The 23,120-nt window shown below is 46.0% G+C and overlaps 1 pseudogene across 1 annotated transcript in view; it reads right to left on the bottom strand.

Moving 5' to 3' along the window:
• Positions 1–23,120, bottom strand: part of LOC110503770 (activating signal cointegrator 1 complex subunit 3-like) — a 198,517-nt pseudogene that overhangs the window by 24,850 nt on the left and 150,547 nt on the right. Inside the window, exons 15-30 of the transcript XR_016494925.1 lie at positions 21,669–21,860; positions 21,125–21,348; positions 19,639–19,752; positions 18,872–19,037; positions 18,102–18,187; positions 17,742–17,916; positions 14,498–14,719; positions 14,167–14,315; positions 12,395–12,488; positions 12,091–12,234; positions 11,732–11,944; positions 11,264–11,341; positions 9,892–9,989; positions 8,374–8,476; positions 8,139–8,281; positions 5,090–5,227 (exon numbers count right to left, since the gene is read on the bottom strand). The product of XR_016494925.1 is annotated as an activating signal cointegrator 1 complex subunit 3-like (transcript). The remainder of the gene's footprint in view (positions 1–5,089; positions 5,228–8,138; positions 8,282–8,373; positions 8,477–9,891; positions 9,990–11,263; positions 11,342–11,731; positions 11,945–12,090; positions 12,235–12,394; positions 12,489–14,166; positions 14,316–14,497; positions 14,720–17,741; positions 17,917–18,101; positions 18,188–18,871; positions 19,038–19,638; positions 19,753–21,124; positions 21,349–21,668; positions 21,861–23,120) is intronic.

Here is a 23,120-nt window from a genome sequence, read left to right as displayed (position 1 = left end):
ATACCTGTAACTATTCAATATGTATATACCTGTAACTATTCAATACGTATATATACCTGTAACTATTCAATATGTATATATATACCTGTAACTATTCAATATGTATATACCTGTAACTATTCAATATGTATATACCTGTAACTATTCAATACGTATACACCTGTAACTATTCAATATGTATATACCTGTAACTATTCAATACGTATACACCTGTAACTATTCAATATGTATATACCTGTAACTATTCAATACGTATATACCTGCAGCTATTCAATATGTATATACCTGTAACTATTCAATATGTATATACCTGTAACTATTCAATACGTATATACCTGCAGCTATTCAATATGTATATACCTGTAACTATTCAATATTATTATACCTGCACCTATTCAATACGTATATACCTGTAACTATTCAATATGTATATACCTGTAACTATTCAATATGTATACACCTGTAACTATTCAATATGTATATACCTGTAACTATTCAATATGTATATACCTGTAACTATTCAATACGTATACACCTGTAACTATTCAATATTTATATACCTGCACCTATTCAATATGTATATACCTGCAGCTATTCAATATGTATATACCTGTAACTATTCAATATTATTATACCTGCACCTATTCAATACGTATATACCTGTAACTATTCAATATGTATATACCTGCACCTATTCAATACGTATATACCTGTAACTATTCAATACGTATATACCTGTAACTATTCAATACGTATATACCTGTAACTATTCAATACGTATATACCTGTCACTATTCAATATTTATATACCTGTAACTATTCAATATGTATATACCTGTAACTATTCAATATGTATATACCTGTAACTATTCAATATGTATATACCTGTAACTATTCAATATGTATATACCTGTAACTATTCAATATTTATATACCTGTAACTATTCAATACGTATATACCTGTAACTATTCTACCTGCAACTATTCAATATGTATATACCTGTAACTATTCAATATGTATATACCTGCACCTATTCAATACGTATATACCTGTAACTATTCAATATGTATATACCTGCACCTATTCAATACGTATATACCTGCACCTATTCAATATGTATATACCTGCACCTATTTAATATGTATATACCTGCACCTATTCAATACGTATATACCTGCACCTATTCAATACGTATATACCTGTAACTATTCTACCTGCAACTATTCAATATGTATAAACCTGTAACTATTCAATATGTATATACCTGCACCTATTCAATACGTATATACCTGTAACTATTCAATATGTATATACCTGCACCTATTCAATACGTATATACCTGTAACTATTCAATACGTATATACCTGCACCTATTCAATACGTATATACCTGTAACTATTCTACCTGCAACTATTCAATATTTATATACCTGTAACTATTCAATACGTATATACCTGTAACTATTCAATACGTATATACCTGCACCTATTCAATACGTATATACCTGCAACTATTCAATATGTATATACCTGCAACTATTCAATATGTATATACCTGCAACTATTCAATATGTATATACCTGCACCTATTCAATACGTATATACCTGCAACTATTCAATATGTATATACCTGCACCTAATCAATACGTATATACCTGTAACTATTCAATATGTATATACCTGTAACTATTCAATACGTATAAACCTGTAACTATTCTAACTGTAACTATTCAATATGTATATACCTGTAACTATTCAATATGTATATACCTGTAACTATTCAATATGTATATACCTGTAACTATTCAATATGTATATACCTGTAACTATTCAATATGTATATACCTGTAACTATTCAATACGTATAAACCTGTAACTATTCTAACTGTAACTATTCAATATATATATACCTGCACCTATTCAATACGTAAATGCCTGTAACTATTCAATACGTATATACCTGTAACTATTCAATACGTATATACCTGTAACTATTCAATACGTATAAACCTGTAACTATTCAATACGTATATACCTGTAACTATTCAATACGTATAAACCTGTAACTATTCTAACTGTAACTATTCAATATGTATATACCTGAAACTATTCTACCTGCAACTATTCAATATGTATATACCTGCAAATATTCAATATGTATATAGCTGTAACTATTCAATATGTATATAGCTGTAACTATTCAATTTGTATATAGCTGTAACTATTCTACCTGCACCTATTCAATATGTATATACCTGCACCTATTCAATACGTATACACCTGAGGAACCTCAGTGTGTCATTCATGTATGAGTGTTTATTATTTGTTTTTTACCTGTGTCACCTGTCTGTGTCATACCTGTGTGAGAGTTGTCTTTCTGTGTGTCGCTGTCCTATCAGGGTCTTACCTGGACCTATCAGGGTCCCACCTGGACCTGTCAGGGTCCTACCTGGACCTGTCAGTGTCCTACCAGGTTCTACCTGGACATATCAGTGTCCAACCAGGTCCTTCCTGGACATATCAGTGTCCAACCAGGTCCTACCTGGACCTGTCATGGTCCTACCGAGTTCTACCTGGACCTGTCAGGGTTCTACCTGGGTCCCACCTGGACCTATCAGGGTCTTACCTGGGTCCCACCTGGACCTATCAGGGCCCTATCCCACTTGAACCTGTCAGGGTCCTACCAGGTTTTATTTGGACCTGTCAGGGTCTAATGAGGATCTACCTGGAACTGTCAGGGTCCTACCAGGTTCCACCTGGACCTGGAAGCGTCCTACCAGGTTCTACCTGGACCTGTCAGGGTCCTACCAGGTTGTAGCTGGTCCTACCTGATTCTACCTGGACCTGTCAGGGTCCTACGTAGGTCCCAACTGGACCAATCAGTGTCTTACCTGGGTCCCACCATGAGGGTCCTACCTGGGTCCCTCCTGGACCTGTCAGTATCCTACCAGGTACTACCTGGACCTGTCACGGTCCCACCTGGACCTGTCAGGGACTTACATGGGGCCCACCAGGACCTGTCAGGTCCTAGCTGGGTCCCACCTGGACCTAATCAGAGTCCCACCTGGGTCCCAACTGGACCTATCAGAGTCCAATCCCACTTGGACCTATCAGGGACCTATCCCACCTGGACCAATCAGAGTCCAATCCCACCTGGACCTGTCAGGGTCCTACCTGGGTCCCACCTGGACCTGTCAGAGTCCTACCTGGGTACCACTGGGACCTGTCAGGGTCCTATCTGGGTCCCACTTGGACCTGTCAGGGTCCTACCAGGTTTTATCTGGACCTGTCAGGGTCCAATGAGGATCTACCTGGACCTGTCAGGGTCCTACCTGGGTCCTACCTGGTCCTGTCAGGGTCCTACCAGGTTTTATCTGGACATGTCAGGGTCCTACCAGGTTCTACCTGGACCTGTCAGGGTCCTACATGGGTCCCACTTGGACCTGTCAGGGTCCTACCAAGTTTTATCTGGACATGTCAGGGTCCAATGAGGATCTACCTGGACCTGTCAGGGTCCTACCAGGTTCTACCTGGACCTGTCAGGGTCCTACCAGGTTCTACCCGGACCTGTCAGGGTCCTACCAGGTTCTACCCGGACATGTCAGGGTCCTACCAGGTTCTACCTGGACCTGTCAGGTTCCTACCAGGTCCTACCTGGACGTGTCAGGGTCTTACCTGGGTCCCAACTGGACCTAATCAGGGTCCTACCTGGGTCCCAACTGGACATGTCAGTGTCCTACCTGGGTCCCACCTGGACCTATCAGAGTCCAATCCCACTTGGACCTATCAGGGACTTATCCCACCTGGACCAATCAGAGTCCAATCCCGACTGGACCTGTCAGGGTCCTACCTGGGTCCCACCTGGACCTGTCAGAGTCCTACCTGGGTACCACTGGGACCTGTCAGGGTCCTATCTGGGTCCCACCGGGACCTGTCAGGGTCCTATCTGGGTCCCACTTTGACCTGTCAGGGTCCTAGCAGGTTTTATCTGGACCTGTCAGGGTCCAATGAGGATCTACCTGGACATGTCAGGGTCCTACCAGGTCCCACCTGGACCTGTCAGAGTCCTACCTGGGTACCACTGGGACCTGTCAGGGTCCTACCTGGGTCCCACCTGGACCAATCAGGGTCTTACCTGGGTCCCACCTGGACCTATCAGGGTCCTATCCCACTTGGAACGATCCCACCTGGACCTGTCAGTGTCCTACCTGGGTCCAATCTGGTCCTGTCAGGGTCCTACCAGGTTTTATCTGGACATGTCAGGGTCCTACCAGGTTCTACCTGGACCTGTCAGGGTCCTACCTGGGTCCCACCTGGACCTGTCAGAGTCCTACCTGGGTCCCACTGGGACCTGTCAGGAACCTAGCTGGGTCCCACCGGGACCTGTCAGGGTCCTACCTGGGTCCCACCTGGACCTGTCAGAGTCCTACCTGGGTCCCACTGGGACCTGTCAGGAACCTAGCTGGGTCCCACTGGGACCTATCAGGGTCCTACCTGATTCTACCTGGACCTGTCAGGGTCTTACCAGGTTCTACCTGGACCTGTCAGTGTCCTACCAGGTATTACCTGGACCTGTCAGGGTCCTAACAGTTTCTACCTGGACATGTCAGGGTCCTAACTGGACCTGTCAGGATCCTACCAGGTCCTGCCTGGACCTATCAGGGTCTTACCTGGGTCTCACCTGGACCTGTCAGGGTCCTACCTGGGTTCCACCTGGACCTATCAGGGTCCTACCTTGGTTTCACCTGGACCTATCGGGGTCCTACCTTGGTCCTACCTGGACCTATCAGGGTCCTATCCCACCTGGTCCTATCAGGGTCCTATCCCACCTGAACCTGTCAGGGTCCTACCAGATTCTACCTGGACCTGTCAGGGTCCTACCTGGACCTGTCAGGGTCCTACCAGATTCTACCTGGATCTGTCAGGAATCCTACCTGGTCCTACCTGGACCTATTAGGGTCCTACCTGGGTCTACTAGGATCTATCAGTGTCCTACACGGTTCTACCTGGACCTATCAGGGTCCTACCTGGGTCTACTAGGACCTATCAGGGTCCTACAGGGGTCTACTGGGACCTATCTGGGTCCTACCTGGATCTTGCAGTTGACAAACAGTTCCTCCACAGTCTTCCTGTCTCTCTGGTGTAGTCCAGTGTGATGCATGCCGATACCAAACGCCAACGTCAGCTTCAGGTTGGACTCCCTCACCGTGGCGATGATGTCTGTCATCTGGATAACATTAACCAATTACAGCATGAGACCTCACCTCATCAACCCACGACAGCACGAGACCTTATCTTCTCGACCAATAGAGATACAGTAAAGCAGTACACAGTGTAGGACTAGAAGACACCTCCATGACGAAGAAGACATTGTTGGACATAAGCAGGGAGGGGGGCTACGGAAGGAGTGGAGAAAAGGGAGGTGGAGAAAAAAACAAAACATGTGGGACAGAGCAAGCAAAACCTTTGAGAGGGTTTTACAGGGAGAGTTACAGGGAGGACGAGGGGTACATGTTCACAGAGGAAGGAAGGCGGGAGAGGGGCTAACTGCAGCAGAGGAAGTAATGGAGAGATCATAAGGCTAACTCGGGCAGAGAGGAGACGGAGGGCGGGATGGAGGGACCCCCACTGAGACTGAGGCAGCTAGCGCCAGCCGCCTGTCACTCAAACCACAGGGACTCCAGCAGCTACACGGCCAGTACAGAAACACAGCAGGGAGCAGCATATATCACTGGAACACACACACACTGCAGGGCCAGTTCAACACACCCAGGGCTAAAAATACACATACAGTAAATGTCAGGTTCTCACACACACACAGACAGACACACAGAGCTAGGAAATATGGAGCAGAAAGGATGAAATGTGTCCTGTGAAATAGATTTTTCTGCTGCATATACGGCAGGTAGCCTAGTGGTTAGAGCGTTGGACTTGTAACCGAAAGGTTACATCGAATCCCCGAGCTGACAAGGTAAAAATCTGTCGTTCTGCCTCTGAACAAGGAAGTTAACCCACTGTTCCTAGGCCGTCATTGAAAATAAGAAGTTGTTCTTAACTGACTTGCCTAGTTAAATAAAGGTTAAATGAAAAACAATATATATATATCCAGTACTAGGGACTCTTTGCTCTGTGTGTGTGTGTGTGTGTGTGTGTGTGTGTGTGTGTGTGTGTGTGTGTGTGTGTGTGTGTGTGTGTGTGTGTGTGCGTGTGTGTATATTTTACGAGTTGGGGTTTGAAGTCAGTCAGAGCTCCATATTTCGCTCAGACCACAGGCTTGGTGTGAAAGGCGAGCAGCCCCATAAAACATGTTAATATCCATATTTTACAACGCCAAGCCTACTGTGACTTCATAAGGCCCAATTTGAGGGATTATACACCAGACACACATCCAACACCGTTCAGCTCTCTGTATCCACATCCAACACCGCTCTGCTCTCTGTATCCACATCCAACACCGCTCTGCTCTCTGTATCCACATCCAACACCGCTCAGCTCTCTGTATCCACATCCAACACCGCTCTGCTCTCTGTATCCACATCCAACACCGCTCTGCTCTCTGTATCCACATCCAACACCGCTCTGCTCTCTGTATCCACATCCAACACCGCTCAGCTCTCTGTATCCACATCCAACACCGCTCTGCTCTCTGTATCCACATCCAACACCGCTCTGCTCTCTGTATCCACATCCAACACCGCTCTGCTCTCTGTATCCACATCCATCACCGCTCTGCGCTCTGTATCCACATCCAACACCGCTCAGCTCTCTGTATCCACACCCAACACGGCTCTGCTCTATGTATCCACACACAACACCGCTCTGCTCTCGGTATCCACTTCCAACACCGCTCAGCACTCTGTATCCACATCCATCACCGCTCTGCTCTCTGGATCCACATCCAACACCGCTCAGCTCTCTGTATCCACATCCAACACCGCTCAGCTCTCTGTATCCACATCCAACACCGCTCAGCTCTCTGTATCCACATCCAACACCGCTCTGCTCTCTGTATCCACAACCAACACCGCTCTGCTCAGCTCTCTGTATCCACATCCTACACCGCTATGCTCTCTGGATCCACATCCAATACCGCTCTGCTCTCTGTATCCACATCCAACACCGCTCTGCTCTCTGTATCCACATCCAACACCGCTCTGCTCTATGTATCCACATCCAACACCGCTCTGCTCTCTGTATCCACATCCAACACCGCTCAGCTCTCTGTATCCACACCCAACACCGCTCTGCTCTCTGTATCCACATCCAACACCGCTCTGCTCTGTATCCACATCCAACACCGCTCTGCTCTCTGTATCCACACACAACACCGCTCTGCTCTCTGTATCCACACACAACACCGCTCTGCTCTCTGTATCCACATCCAACACCGCTCTGCTCTCTGTATCCACACACAACACCGCTCTGCTCTCTGTATCCACATCCAACACCGCTCTGCTCAGCCCTCTGTATCCACATCCAACACCGCTCAGCTCTCTGTATCCACACCCAACACCGCTCTGCTCTCTGTATCCACATCCAACACAGCTCATCTCTCTGTATCCACATCCAACATCGCTCTGCTCTCTGTATCCACATCCAACACAGCTCTGCTCAGCTCTCTCGCTGTTTGGCAGGCCTGAGCAAATACATTGTTTTACTGTTTTTTAATGTGTGTGTGTGAGAGAGATAGCAGGAGAGAGAGCATTAGCTAGTGTGTGTGTGTTTATATTTTAAGAAATTCTCCTTGTTTATGGGCCCCTATATGTCAGACACACATGTTAAGTTAATTACTGCCGATCTTCTATCAGAGCACATTTTCTCATCTTGAAATAATCCTGAAGTATGCAGAGAAAATAATGGGATATGACACAGGCGTTTCCTGTAGAAATTGGTTTGAGTTCCCTCTGTAATTACACTAAAACAAGTGCTTAGAGAGAGAGAATATCAGGAGGAAGAAGACGATGAGAAAGGAGAGAGCAACAAGCAGCAGAGGACGAGGAATAGCAAGACTGGAGGAACAGTCAGAGGAGGTAGAGACTAAGAGAGAGCGAGCGAGCGAGAGAGAAATACTGTAGATGTACACAGCTCTGATTCCAGGGTTAGTTCCACTAGGAGGTAGCAAGTATAAGCCTGGTCACCTGAGTCTTGTCCTGGTGCAGCCACTGTTTGGGGTCGTCCTCCGTGGCCAGGAAGGCTATCAGCTCTAGAGCTGTCAGATGAGTCTGTCGCCGCGACGACATAACGATAAGAACAGGCATGGCTGGAGAGTGACTGCGAATCGCTGGGGGGGAGGGGGGAGATATATATATATATTGAGACAGCGATATAGAGGGGGGATGCACAGTGTGGTTGCAGTTTTGTGGTATATTGTACCTTGGAACACAGGCTTGTTCATGCTGGCCTGTCCTGGGAAGCCGTGGATGTGAAACTCCAATGGGACGGGACGCACAGAGGGCCGGAAGTTAAACAAACCCACCTGTAAGAAAGGGGGAGAGGCAAAGAGAGAGAGTTAGACAGTGGATGAAAGAGAACCATATGGATATAGAACCATAGAAAGAGAATGAATGTCTTCTCTCAGTCAGTCAGTGAGAGAGAGAGAGAGAGAGAGAGAGAGGGAGAGAGAGAGAGACAGTGGATGAAAGAGAACCAGAATGAGAGAGAGAGAGGCAGAGAGTGATAGATAGATAAAGTGAGTCCAGCTGGAAGCAAGGCCCATCTGGGTGTCTAAAGGTTTGTCATTGTCCTTGTCCTGGGGAGAGGGACAGGGAACTGAGGGCTTTTTGTCTGGTGTGTTCAGAGGCTCGCTGGGTAGGGCAGCAGTGCATTGTGGCGTGTGGAGTGGCCAGGCAGGGCAGGCGCGTGTGTACACATATCTAAAGGCCTGGATAATGTATTGGGCATCTAAACCCAGCCAACATCCCCAGTCCCTCCCGTCCCCAGTCTAAACAGCCAGATTTATAACCAGACAATCTGTCTGCCAGGGACACTGCAACAGTAACACAACGTTTAGACAACCAATACCGTCACAGAGAAGACTGGAATGGTAGGATACAGGTGGAATTTCAGCACAATGTTTGAAAAGCATTACAAATGACGTTATGGTAACACTTTATAACTTTCAGTAATAAGCAGCTGTAAATGCTTATGAATGCTTTATAAATGTTATATAAAATGTTTTTCATCAGATATACATTTTATCTCAAAAATAAAATACTAAGTGAATGTAAAGAGTGTCTGTCTACATGTGCTTTTCATGTGTGACTGGGGTCATGTTGGACATGCAGGCATACAGGAGTTCCCATGTCTCTCTGCGGTGGACAAGGAGGTTATTAAATACCCTTCTGAGATGATTACTGCTATTATTATTATTATTAAACTGTCTAGTCATCTGTCCGCATTGGTGCCGTGATTTCTGTTGATTACCAGAGCAACTCCAGCATGGCTCCAGAGAAACAGAACTCCAAACCATTACCATACTGTGGTCAAAACAATTACACAGATACCCTGCCAAAAACAGCAGTATCATTCTAATAACTCTTATTATATACATTTATTAAATATGAAAAGGGGAGGCGGATACATGAACCCTAAAAAACACTGGCTAACACCACAAATGTGGTTACTGGTTGGCTTGAGAACAACAATGTCAATTACAAATTGATGAGAGAGACATGAAGTCTATCTGAACACAGGACAGGAGGTCAAAAGGTGAAAGGGTGAGCTGGTTTAAACTTCAGGAGATGTCTTGGTGTGATCAGGGTAGAACACTGTTGTAATGCCTGATCCAGATAAGAAACTGATACTAGGTCTGAGCCTAAGTGCAACTCCTACCAGGAGCGGCGTTTCACGATGCTTGTAGTGTCTAGTATGTGGTTGCTATGGAGAGCTCACCCGTGGACAGGCCCACCACCGGACAGTCTTGTTGGTGTGGGAGGAGATGAAGTTGGTCCTGGACACTATGACCTCCAGCACAGGACCTCTGTCCTCCCCTGGGATACAGGCACAGTGGTATGGACCAGTGTGAGACACAGTGGTACAATCCAGTGTGAGAAAGTTTGACAAAGCACTTCACTATGGAGAGCTGTATTATTATTAACTCTTTAGAATTATATAAGAATGTTGTTTGTGTGATGGTTAAAGTTAAGGCTCTATAGAACGTTCTGTTTGTATGAGGGTTTATGAAGGTTAAAGTTTAGGCTCTATAGAACATTCTGTTTGTATGAGGATTTATGAGGGTTAAAGTTAAGGCTCTATAGAACGTTCTGTTTGTATGAGGGTTTATGAGGGTTAAAGTTAAGGCTCTATAGAACGTTCTGTTTGTATGAGGGTTTATGAGGGTTAAAGTTAAGGCTCTATAGAACGTTCTGTTTGTATGAGGGTTTATGAGGGTTAAAGTTAAGGCTCTATAGAACGTTCTGTTTGTATGAGGATTTATGAGGGTTAAAGTTTAGGCTCTATAGAACGTTCTGTTTGTATGAGGGTTTATGAGGGTTAACGTTAAGGCTCTATAGAACGTTCTGTTTGTATGAGGATTTATGAGGGTTAAAGTTAAGGCTCTATAGAACGTTCTGTTTGCATGAGGGTTTATGAGGGTTAAAGTTAAGGCTCTATAGAACGTTCTGTTTGTATGAGGGTTTATGAGGGTTAAAGTTAAGGCTCTATAGAACGTTCTGTTTGTATGAGGGTTTATGAGGGTTAAAGTTTAGGCTCTATAGAACGTTCTGTTTGTATGAGGGTTTATGAGGGTTAAAGTTAAGGCTCTATAGAACGTTCTGTTTGTATGAGGATTTATGAAGGTAAACGTTTAGGCTCTATAGAACGTTCTGTTTGTATGAGAATTTATGAGGGTTAAAGTTTAGGCTCTATAGAACGTTCTGTTTGTATGAGGATTTATGAGGGTTAAAGTTAAGGCTCTATAGAACGTTCTGTTTGTATGAGGATTTATGAAGGTAAAAGTTTAGGCTCTATAGAACATTCTGTTTGTATGAGGATTTATGACGGTAAAAGTTTAGGCTCTATAGAACGTTCTGTTTGTATGAGGGTTTATGAGGGTTAAAGTTTAGGCTCTATAGAACATTCTGTTTGTATGAGGGTAAAAGTTTTGATTTCATGGGGTTTGTGAGGCAAGAACCATACCCATAGATATTAAATATCTCTATATATGCTTCTAGATAGAACTCGTCTGTGGTACCTAGCAGGTGGATCTCAACGATGATGAGTATGGCTACTTTCTGGACGTAGCTGCGGTTCTGCCTTTAGCGACTCACGCCGTCCCACTTCTCCACCGTGGTCACGATAAGGTCGGCCGCGGCGATGGCCCGCATGTCTGGAGTCACATCACCTGTCAGCTCCACAACAAAAAAGGGACGAGGAGAGTGGGAAGGAGGGAGAGAGCAAGAAAGAGACAATAGATGGATGGATAGATGGATGGATGGATGGATGGATGGATGGATGGATGGATGGATGGATGGATGGATATACCACAGCTGATGGTGTTGGGAGATGTGAATGCAACAGAAATGCCATGGTTATAACCACGTCTCTCTCACTTCTTCCCCAGTTTTTCCTCTATCCTGATCTTCCAGTCCTCAATCCTCTCCCTGACCAGAGCTTTCAGAGGGGCAATGTACACCACCTGAGAACACACACAGAGCAAGGATATAAACAGAGAGAAATGTATAGCGACATAGAAAGAGAAAAAGAGAGAGAGATAGAGTGAAGGAGGGCAGACAGAGCTTGGAGGTAGGGTACTGGTTGAAGACTCGGAACATGGCCAACTCGGCAGCGATGGTTTTACCGGAGCCCGTTGGCGCCCCCAGCAGGACGTTGGTGTCGGTGTGGTAGATCTGTGTCTGGATGGGATTGAAGTGGGTGAACTTGTACAGACTCTCGTACTCCGGGTTCCCCAGGGCGGTGATGGGCAACGGCTGCAGGTCCAGCAGCTCTGAGAATCCACAGGGCAACATTGAGACAATGTATGCTTTGTCAAGGAAAAAAAGACAAAGAAAGGTGTATGTGTGAAGTATGTTGTTTCATCTGTACACCTCTGAGGGTTGGTCTGTCTGTGCGTGTGAGTCTGTTGTACAGTACCAGTATGTGGGGGATGTCTCTCAGGCAGGATGAGGTGTTGGAAGTTGATAATGCAGACAGCCTCTGAGCCCAGCCAGCGGTCTGACACAGCGTCTGTGGGGAAAACACACACAAGGTAAGAAAGACTAGGCTCAACCATATCCACTGATACAGGGTCAGATATATTCCATACCCGTAATGGTTAAGGTTAGGATTATGGGTCAGGTAATCTGATCCTAGATCTGTAGTTAGGGGCAACCTTTGCCCGAAGGGAACACAGGAGTGGCTCTCAGACACATTCTAGAAGTTAATGGTACCCAGAAACCCACCTATTTCTTCTGTAGGAGCAGATACTCTGAATGGTAGATGATGGGGTCCTCCACCCACAGCCACCAGACCTCTCCCACTGAACCATGACACTAAGAGAGGAGAGAGGAGAAGAGAGGCAGAGGAGAGAGGAGAGGCAGAGGAGAGAGGAGAAAGGCAGAGGAGAAAGGCAGAGGAGAGAGGCAGAGGAGAGAGGAGAGAGGCAGAGGAGAGAGGCAGAGGAGAGAGGAGAGGCAGAGGAGAGAGGAGAGGAGAGGCAGAGGAGAGGAGAGGAGGGCAGAAGCATGAAGAATCAGTGGCATTAGAAGATCAGAGCACTCCCAGGTTGTTTAACCAGATAGTAGCAATTCAAAACAAAGCAATGTACTTGTGTATTTGTTAGTAGGTGCGTGTGTTGTGGTGCATGTGTGTATGTGTGTATGTGTGTAAAACGTTCAGGAATGGGTTTTGGGGTGACTCCAAACAGAAACATCAGCCCTATCCTCTCCTCTCTCCCCAGTAGGAGGTGCACTGTACTGTGCATTTCTCTGCTCGGCGCTGACCCCCTGTAGAACACTGTACGCTAATTCCTTTCCACTGCTGTGGAAACAACTGCTGGCTGGCTAACAGACCACAGGTCCAGGAGACTGCTTTATGACACATGGAGAGAGGAGACAGTCCAGTTTGCACAGACAAACACACTAAAACAACAGCTATAATGTCATCTTCTGGCTTGGTCCCTAGCCCTCTTGTGTAAATGTCTAAAGATATCAGGGACACTACTCTTGATTAGGGCTAGGAGTTATTCCCAACCATGTGACCTGAACCAGGAACAATTCTGGGTCCTACTCATGATAAATACACAACATTCAGATGACCCCAAATTAGAAAAACACTAAAGGGAGTGGGGAACCACACATTAATATTAGAAAACGACATCCAACTCCCTATTAGAATGAGTCATGATCCTGGAGTCTGTGGCTTGGGTTAGAGTTAGGGAGAAGGAGATCTCATGTGTCTCTACATGTGTCGTGGCTAGCTTGCGCGGCAAGGCGTGTGTACATATGCAGCAGGGATCACTGGCTAAGCTGGGGGTGTCCCATTACAACTCTCCCATGAGCAGAGCATGCATCGCTAATCACACAAACATTCATCTTCATACACAGCCTGGCTACAGCGGGCCTCCTATTCCACCCTGACTCCCTCACAAACTACAGGAGTCATCTGCCTCAATGACATTCTCCAATCTCCATAGAGATTCTATAGCCTCACTCACATGTAGTATTAAAGCCGCAGGATAATAGTACAAGAAGGTGATGCACCTAAACACTGATCTAGAATCAGCCATCTCCCCTTTAAATAAACCTTCATTTTAACCATCAAAAGAAAAGAAGAGCCCTCAACCAGTACACTTCCAGAGGTAAAGTCTGTGACGAGGAGGGAAACACAGTGATGGGAATCAGACGCTGCAGGGTTGTTTCAGCAGCTGGCTGCTCCACCTCGTTTATTTTCAGAAGCTACAGAGGTAGAACAGCAGCGAGATTCCCACTTTTCACTTATTAATCTACCACTGGCTGGAGGAGGAAAGGAGCAGGGCCATTGGTGGAGAGGACAGCTCCATACTGACAGACTACTGACACTTCACACTAACACATTTCTACTGTTAACAGCATTTAGACACACTTAAAGAGTGCTCTGATAATGCCTACTGTTTGTGTACTGTGTGTGTGTGAGGGAGAGAGAGAGAGCGAGAGACATCGAGGTGATCCTAGGTGAGGTCGACATGGTTACCTGGTCGTGCCACTGGAAGTCGGGGGTGATCTGGAGGCGGATCCTGAACACGGTGCGTGTGATTGGTTGGATGGTGGCCTCCATCAGTATGGAAGGGTGGACACACTGCTTCACCTTCAACCCGATGTTCACATGGTGGAGCATGTGACCTGGGACACAGAGAGAGAGGGGAGAGGTATAGCACGCTGCGCGAGCGAGCGCATACTCTCTCACACACACACACACACACACACACACACACACACACACACACACACACACACATCTACAGAACACAATAGAATTGTGTCTAATTTGGTAGTGAACCACACCTGGCCCAGTATCGTCTCACCTATCTCGTCCTTCTGCATATCTTTCAGTTTGTCCACAGTTTCTTCTCCTCCAGACGGGCCAGCACGTTGTGAGGCAGGATGGAGAACTGTCTCAGGGGGTGAGTGAAGCCCCACAGACACTTGTCTATCACTTTACACAGGTTGAGCAGGCGGTAGGTCATGGCAGGCCAGCGTTTCCTCAGAGCAATCTCAAACAGAGCCCTGACGATACGAGCTGCGTTCTACACAGGGACGAAATACACACACAGTTACAATTTGAGTGGCATTCTATAGTAGAAAAACAAGGACAGTCACAATTGGAGTAGTGTATTACAGCAGGTGTAAAAACACACAGGCTACAGCCAGACTTAGAGCAGTGTTCTACAATGGGTACAGCAGGACAGAGAGAGTCATGCAGAGACTGAAATAATCCATCAAGATGTAGGACGATTAATCATGTCTGATCGAGAGCCGCGGGACTGGTATGATCAGGCTCTGTTCTGAAACATGGGTCAGGCCTGGCTGTGCGATGATGAATTGCTCATGTCTGTCCTGACAGATGGGTCAGGTGGTTGGCGCTGCTCGCTGATAAACTGGTCAGATTTGACGTGGCTGGGCTCTTATTGATTTGGGCAGGTGTTAATGACATGATGGATTGGCCGTGCTGGGATTGATTTGTTGGGCCTGGCTCTGTTGTGATGGATAAGTCGGGGCAAGGCTGCTATCTGTGATAGATTGGTCAGATCTGCTTCTGTCCGGGACATGTGGTTGAGTGGGAGGATGGACAGAGACAGGCAGGCAGACATAGAGACAGGCATATAGATAGGTAGAGACACAGAAACACCAGCTGGGCCAGATGTTGGTCTGCTGCTGGTTAAAAGGCCACTAGGGCAACCGCACTCCTACATCAAACCCTCTGGAGAGAAAACCCTACACTTACACCCTTACTGAGCCTACACTCACACCCTTACTGAGCCTACACTCACACCCTTACTGAGCCTACACTCACACCCTTACTGAGCCTACACTCACACCCTTACTGAGCCTACACTGACACCCTTACTGACCCTACACTCACACCCTTACTGAGCCTACACTCACACCCTTACTGAGCCTACACTCACACACTTACTGAGCCTACACTCACACCCTTACTGAGCCTACACTCACACCCTTACGGAGCCTACACTTACACTCTTACTGACCCTACACTCACACCCTTACTGAGCCTACACTCATACTCCAAATAACAACCAACAGCCAAAACACATCAGGCCTCACAGTCCGAGTCACAGCACCAGCATAGTTCCAACCAGGGAGATTATTGAGATTGACTAACTTCATGATTAAGCTGCCTTCCTCCTCCAGTTATTTTGTGTGCATGTGTCTTTAAGAGCATGCAGTAAACACAGGTGAACTGTGGTCTCAGGTCTCTCAGCGCTCATGTACAATAATCTACTCTCTCAGGAGAACTCCTGGTGTCCTGCGGTCAAGTGCACCGGCCTGCAGAACAGCTCTATCTATCATCCAGTTGCTAAAGCCATTGAGGAGTGTGTGGGTATGCATGAGAGACAGGGAGTTAGCCCCTGGTAGAGTGAGAGAGTGTGTTTTTTGTGTGTGTCTGTATGTGTCTGTGTCTGTGTCTGTGTGTGTGTGTGTGTGTGTGTGTGTGTGTGTGTGTGTGTGTGTGTGTGTGTGTGTGTGTGTGTGTGTGTGTGTGTGTGTGTGTGTGAGAGAGAGAGAGAGAGATGGTGAGTCTGCCAGTGTTTGTGAGTGTGCGCACATATCTGTATGTATGCAACTTTATCTCTGTGCTTGTGTGTGTGTGTGTGTGTGTGTGTGTGTGTGTGTGTGTGTGTGTGTGTGTGTGTGTGTGTGTGTGTGTGTGTGTGTGTGTGTGTGTGTGTGTGTGTGTGTGTGTGTGTGTGTGTGTGTGTGTCTCTGTTGGTGTGTAGTGGCAGTATCATGCGGGAGCAGGACCTATCAGTCCTCAGTCTGGATTAACCATCAGATCCCCTCTATTCCACTATGGCTGCCTGCCTCCCGGCCACAGCAATCCAAACCGGCTGAACATCTGAAATCGGGCGAAATAGGAGCAAAGAGGGAATTTGCTGTGAACAATTCCAAATATTCAGCCACATGGAATCAGTTACCGCGGAAACCATGGATAGATGGGTTCAGCAGAGGGGATGGGAAGAGGGGATGGGAAGAGGGGATGGGAAGAGGCGATGGGATGCGGGGAGAAAAAAAACTACAAATGTAAAAAAGATTCCAGGCTATCAGTCATTGTGAAATATGCACCAGCCAAACATATTACATTCCATCAGATATATCAAAGCATTTGATTTTCATAAAGAGCATAATGCAGAGATGCCGGCATGGCAGATTAACTGTGACAGTTCATGAAAGCCTCATGATCCCTCTGAAACGATGGAGATGCTGGTACAAACAGGAAACCAGTTTATGGATGTGTACTATATGATTAGTTAAGACACCATTTCTAAACCCCTATCAGTACAACAGTCTGCTCTAGGATGTGGACGCCATATGCTGCTGGCTGAGGGAAGGGGAAGTCTTGGCAGGGGCTGCGGCCTAGCAGGGGACACAGGGGTAGAGCTGAACCCCTCAGAGGGGCTAGGCTAGCTCAGTTTGGGGGTGAAGCAGAGTATGTACACAAGTTGAAGTTTATTCAGGTATGGTTCAGTTTGTATGAGTGTGTGTGTATATGTGAGAAACAGATGGAGAGAGAGCATATGTGTGTAGTGTGTGTGTGGTGCTGTGTGTGGTGCTGTGTGTAGTATGTGTGTGGTGCTGTGTGTGGTATGTGTGTGGTGCTGTGTGTGGTGCTGTGTGTAGCATATGTGTGGTGCTGTGTGTAGTGTGTGTGTGGTGCTGTGTGTGTGGTGCTGTGTGTAGTGTGTGTGTGGTGCTGTGTGTGTGGTGCTGTGTGTAGTGTGTGTGTGGTGCTGTGTGTAGTATGTGTGTGGTGCTGTGTGTGGTGCTGTGTGTAGTATGTGTGTGGTGCTGTGTGTGTGGTGCTGTGTGTAGTGTGTGCGTGGTGCTGTGTGTGTGGTGCTGTGTGTAGTGTGTGTGTGGTGCTGTGTGTGTGGTGCTGTGTGTAGTGTGTGTGTGGTGCTGTGTGTGTAGTGTGTGTGTGGTGCTGTGTGTGGTGCTGTGTGTGGTGCTGTGTGTGTGTGGTGCTGTGTGTGGTGCTGTGTGTAGTATGTGTGTGGTGCTGTGTGTGGTGCTGTGCCTGTAACCCACCTGTGCTACGTAGGACAGGTCTGAGATGAGGGAGAAGCTGTCCACCTCTCCGGCCGATGTAGGTCTGCAGTAGGATGCTGATCTTGCCGTATCCGTTCTCCACTCCGCCTGCAGCAGGCAGCTCACAGTAGTTACACAGCATCTGTTCTAGTTCCTCCATCTCCTCATCACGCACCTTGAAAAACACACACACACACACACACACACACACACACACACACACACACACACACACAGTCAGGAGCACTTCCACCTGGGTACTAAACTATATCAAGACCTTGCTATACTGTTGAGCAGGTGTCCTGCAGTAGTCTATAATGTGTGATGAGTGACCTCACGGTGTGACCTGTGAACTCTCACCTTGACCTGTTCAAACTCCTCGTCTTGGAGACGATGCTGAGGATGTCAGCCTCTGTCTTCTGGGAGTTGAACAGCTCGTTGAACGTCTGCATGGAGGAGGAGGTGGACAAACACAAACATGACATAAGGAACAGCTGTTATCTAGTTGTATATTGCATGTTACTGTACCACCATTCATGATTAGTTTTTTTGTAGATAATACCATGCCATACTACACCTACACAGAAGGGTATCTATACCCGGTTACAATAATATAATACATTGGAGTAAACCAAACATTAGGAACACCTTACTAATATTCAGTTGCATCCCCTTTTGCTCCCAGAAAATATTCCATTTGTCGGGGCATGGACTCTACAAGATGTCGAAAGCTTTCCACAGGGATGCTGGCCCATGTTAATTGAAATACATTCCAGGTGACTACTTCATGAGGCTGGTTGAGAGAATGCCAAGAGTGTGCAAACCTGCCATCAAGGCAAAGAGTGGCTACTTTGAAGAATCTAAAATCTAAAATGTATTTTGATTTGTTGAACACTTTTGTGGTTGCTACATGATTCCATATATGTCATTTCATCGTTTTGATGTCTGCACTATTAATCTACAATGAAGAAAATAGTCTAAATAAAGAAAAACCATGGAATGAGTAGGTGTGTCCAAACTTTGACTGGTACTGTATGTCATGGAAAGAGCAGGTGTTCTTAATGTTTTATACACTCAGTGTACAATACAACATAGTACATATAACATCATGTTATGGAACTCTGGTGTACCTCCATGGTGTTGTATTTGATATAGAAGTGCCCGGTTGGTTCTGCCCAGGTCAGTGGAAGTGAAGTATCCTGTCCTCTCCTCGAAACGGATCATCCCGGCCTTGTCCAGTTTCCTGGCTGCCATCACCACCAGTTCCTTACGATACAGCTCCAGACCTGGGTCCATCTAACACAGAGACAGAACAGTTTAACCCTGCCATCATCACCATTTCCTTACAGTACAGCTCCAGACCTGGGTCCATCTAACACAGAGACAGAACAGTTAAACCCTGACATCATCACCATTTCCTTACAGTACAGCTCCAGACCTGGGTCCATCTAACACAGAGACAGAACAGTTTTTATTTTATTTAATCTTTATTTAACTAGGCAAGTCAGTCAATAAAAAAATCTTATTTTCAATGATGGCCTAGGAACAGTGGGTTAACTGCCTGTTCAGGGGCAGAACGACAGATTGTCAGCTCGGGGTTTGAACTTGCAACCTTCCGGATACTAATCAAACGCTCTAACCACTAGGCTACCCTGCCACCCCTAGTTTAACTCTGACATCATCACCAGTTCCTTACAGTACAGCTCCAGACCTGGGTCCATCTAACACAGAGACAGAACAGTTTAACCCTGCCATCACCACCAGTTCCTTACGATACAGCTCCAGACCTGGGTCCATCTAACACAGAGAGCTAGACAATAAGAGAAGAGAGTGCACATTATGTATGTACACATGAGTGTGTACACGTGTGTGTGTATGCACATGCATGTGTGTGTACCTGGTAGGCCTTGTGGTTGATCCCGTAGGCCAGAGGGTTGGCTCTCATGCAGATGTACAGGTAACTCATCCACCTCACTGCTTCCTCCACGTTAGTCACAGTCCCTAGTGACACCTGCAGAGAGAGGGAGAAAGAGAGAGAGAGATCAATAACATCACATTCAGTCATTTCAGCCCCCTTACAGCACCTGGTGGAGATTCCATACTCACCATTGATTCCTTCTCAATAAGTCCTCATTGAAACTTTGAGGTGGGTGCCATCTAGTGGTGACTTACTGTACTGTGTTCATTTCGTGAAAAGGGTATTGGTTGGAGATGAGAAGAGAACATGATTGAAGGGGGCCAGTGGCATCTGCTGTCAAACACAGGTCGCCGTGAAATATCGTTTTGGTCCACCAGCTTCAAACAGCTGCAAAAACAATATTTTTTGTTATTGAAAATACATTTCACAGCGATTTAGATGGTACAATGATTCCCGACACTATTCAGTGCTTGTTTTCTCACATAAACTGAATTAACTGAGTTAACGTTGTAGAATTTTAGCAACCAGGAAATGACAGAGCGATCTCCACTAGATAAAACAGCCACTAAGCTGAAATTACAATGCAAAAATAAAATAAAAAGTATATTTTTAACATTTTGGACCATGCATATAGCCTATACATGTTCCATATTATCATGTATGCTATTAGCAATAAGCATTATCACCTGTAGCCTAACTGATGCAGCATAGTGGCTAGAAATAAATATGTTGAAGCATGTGATTGCCTATCTGCATTTACCCTATTGGGCTGATCATTCATAATGATGCATTTTATGTCCCCCCAAAATTGCATAAACACAGGGTAAAACACTAACCGGGGTAACACACCACCTGCCTGTACTTCTCACAGAACCCCCTTTCCCTGATTGCCACTACTCTTGAACAACTAAGAGTTACATCTGCCTCATGGCCATTTTTTAAATCACTCCCCAAAATCGAGTGGCGTTTTAAGTTACCCTATAATTGCCCTGTGTTACATTTAGCCCACTCTCCCCTATGCACAGTGAGAATGACTGCTGAGTTTAACCCATGCTGCTGCTGGTGCAGTTTGAGCATATTTAGGAGTTGAGAAATAAAGTAGGAGTCACATTATGAATTGTTGTGCATTGACTGCTTGTCAGAATGGATGTTCCCCTCCCTATGGCACTCGCAACTGCAATGTGCCTTGAGAGGAATATTTACCTTGGATAGAATGCACAACAACAAGGCGACTAAGTAAATGCAACTATGGGGTTGTTTGCAGAGGAAAAGTACATTTGGACTGTTCTAGCATCTTCAATGTTTCATTTTTATTTTGTGTAGCAGCAATGATTTTGGTGTGGTGCAGCGCCACAGCTAAATGACTGCAGTGGAAACACTGGTATGATTGTTAAAGGAGAGGTCCCAAAGATGTGTGATCGGTTAGTAAGAGCTATATTATTGACGGTGGCGTGTGTGTCCCTACCTCAGCGTTGAGGTTGTCAGCCATGGTCTCTAGGAACTGGCTCTCTATGGGTTCTGCTGGGTGAGCAGGGTGAGGTAGTGGCTCAGCTTGTCATGTGCCATGATGATGGTGCCCTCGCCGTACTTGTCGAACTGGGGCTGCCCGGCACGCCCGAAGATCTGCATCACATCCAGGATGCCCAGGTCCACCAGGGTACCACACTTAGTATCGTAGATTTGGGTGCCCTGTTGTTACCACGGGAACAAGAGGCCGGATATGAGTGGCTTTTGAGAGATAATACAGTCCTAATGAGGCAAACGTCTGCGTGCTTTAGTACAGACACCTACACGGACTTACCGTCTTCTAAGAGTGAAGGGCACATGATTGAGACTTACAAGTTCATACCTCAATCAGACGGGAAAACTCCCTCGCACATACAAACTAACAAACTACCACAAGCACACTCACCCAATGAAAGTAAGAATTTTGTTGGACAGTGTATACCATGTGTATCCTGTTCATACGACTAGCGGAATTTGAAACGCACGCGCACGCACAAACTGACCTTGATGATGACAGCGTGTGCAGGCAGGTTGACTCCCCAGGCCAGAGTGGCAGTACAGCACAGAACCTTGAGGTAACCCCTGGAGAACATGCTCTCCATCAGGCTACGGTCAGCACGCAGCATCCCAGCGTGGTGAATCCCAAAACCATCTGGGAACATCTCCTTCATCTGCTTGTTCCTGGAACGCTGGATCTGGGGGAGGGAAGGAGAGAGAGGGAACAGTCAGAGGTGGGAGGGAAGGAGAGAGAGGGAACAGTCAGAGGTGGGAGGGAAGGACTGAGAGAACACAATCAGGAGAGAAGGAAAGAGAGAACACAATCAGCCTGGGTATGTAGAAGAGAGGGAGAAGGATGTAGAGGGAGTATTGCTTTAACAAGTACGTTGTCATGCCAATAAAGCATTGCCGACTACCCCCAAGGATCAGAGGTCAAAGATACATTTCGGCCACAGTCGGCACAACATGTCAACTGCGTACTGTGTACTTATTCAGACCCAACTCCCCACTGCAGCTGCTAGAGGGCACCATCAAGGTGTCCAGACCGCTACCCAATAGAGTTATTATCACACATCTGTAGTGTAGTTCAGACAGATCTATAAAACAGCTGTTGTATTGATCCTGCTGGGCCAGTATCAGTCAGTGTCCTTTAGTATCTGATAAAACCCTGTAACACTAAGTTGAGGTTTTATTTCAGCTTTAATAGCTGCTTCTCTGTTAGTTTAAGGACCAGTAATTTAACTGAAAGTAACTACATTTTTTAAACCTTGTTTCAAGGACACACATATGCAGCATGTGCACACTAAGGCACATGCAGGCCGAGAGGTGAGGTGGTGACCTGGCCAGGCAGTAATAATGGCCTGCTCATCAGCTTTATCTCTCTCTGGACAACTAAACGGAGGTCAGAGAGAGAGCACAGAGGAAAAAGCCCATTATAGCTAGCATTTGTCTGCGTGTGTGTGTGTGTGTGTGTTGAGGGAGAGAAAGTGTTTCTCTGTGTGTACAGTACATGCGCCAAATTGCACATTGGCTCCCACTCAGATTTAAATACCAATTGTGTTTCCGGAACACCTGATTTACTTAACAAAAGGTGCATCTCAATAGGTGGTCCAGGTAAGTCATGACATAGCACAAGTGGGGGGCTTTCCTCTTTTGTCCTCTATTGCCCCTCTATTGTTCCTCAAGCAAGAGGTGATGACAATGACAGATTCCCATCAAACCAACACAGTGAATGCCCTACTCCTTGGACTTTGCAGTTGTGCCTAAAAAACACTATATTGCTCAAAACATGTATCTTTTTCTACCCTTTAGTGTGTGTACTTTACTGTACTTACACTTAGGATATTGCTTTTCAACAGTAAAAGTCCAAAAATGGCTGAAGAACGTCTTTAACAAATGGCTCTTCACAAACGAGGCTTTTCTTCACAAACTATTCTTTACAGACGATGAATACACTG

The sequence above is a fragment of the Oncorhynchus mykiss genome, chromosome 3 (assembly GCF_057628025.1).
Source record: "Oncorhynchus mykiss isolate SJ-2025 chromosome 3, ASM5762802v1, whole genome shotgun sequence".
In the NCBI taxonomy this organism is placed as follows: domain Eukaryota; kingdom Metazoa; phylum Chordata; class Actinopteri; order Salmoniformes; family Salmonidae; genus Oncorhynchus; species Oncorhynchus mykiss.
The sequence above is the reverse complement of the archived record's forward strand: the minus strand, read 5'-3'. Positions and strand labels throughout refer to the sequence as shown.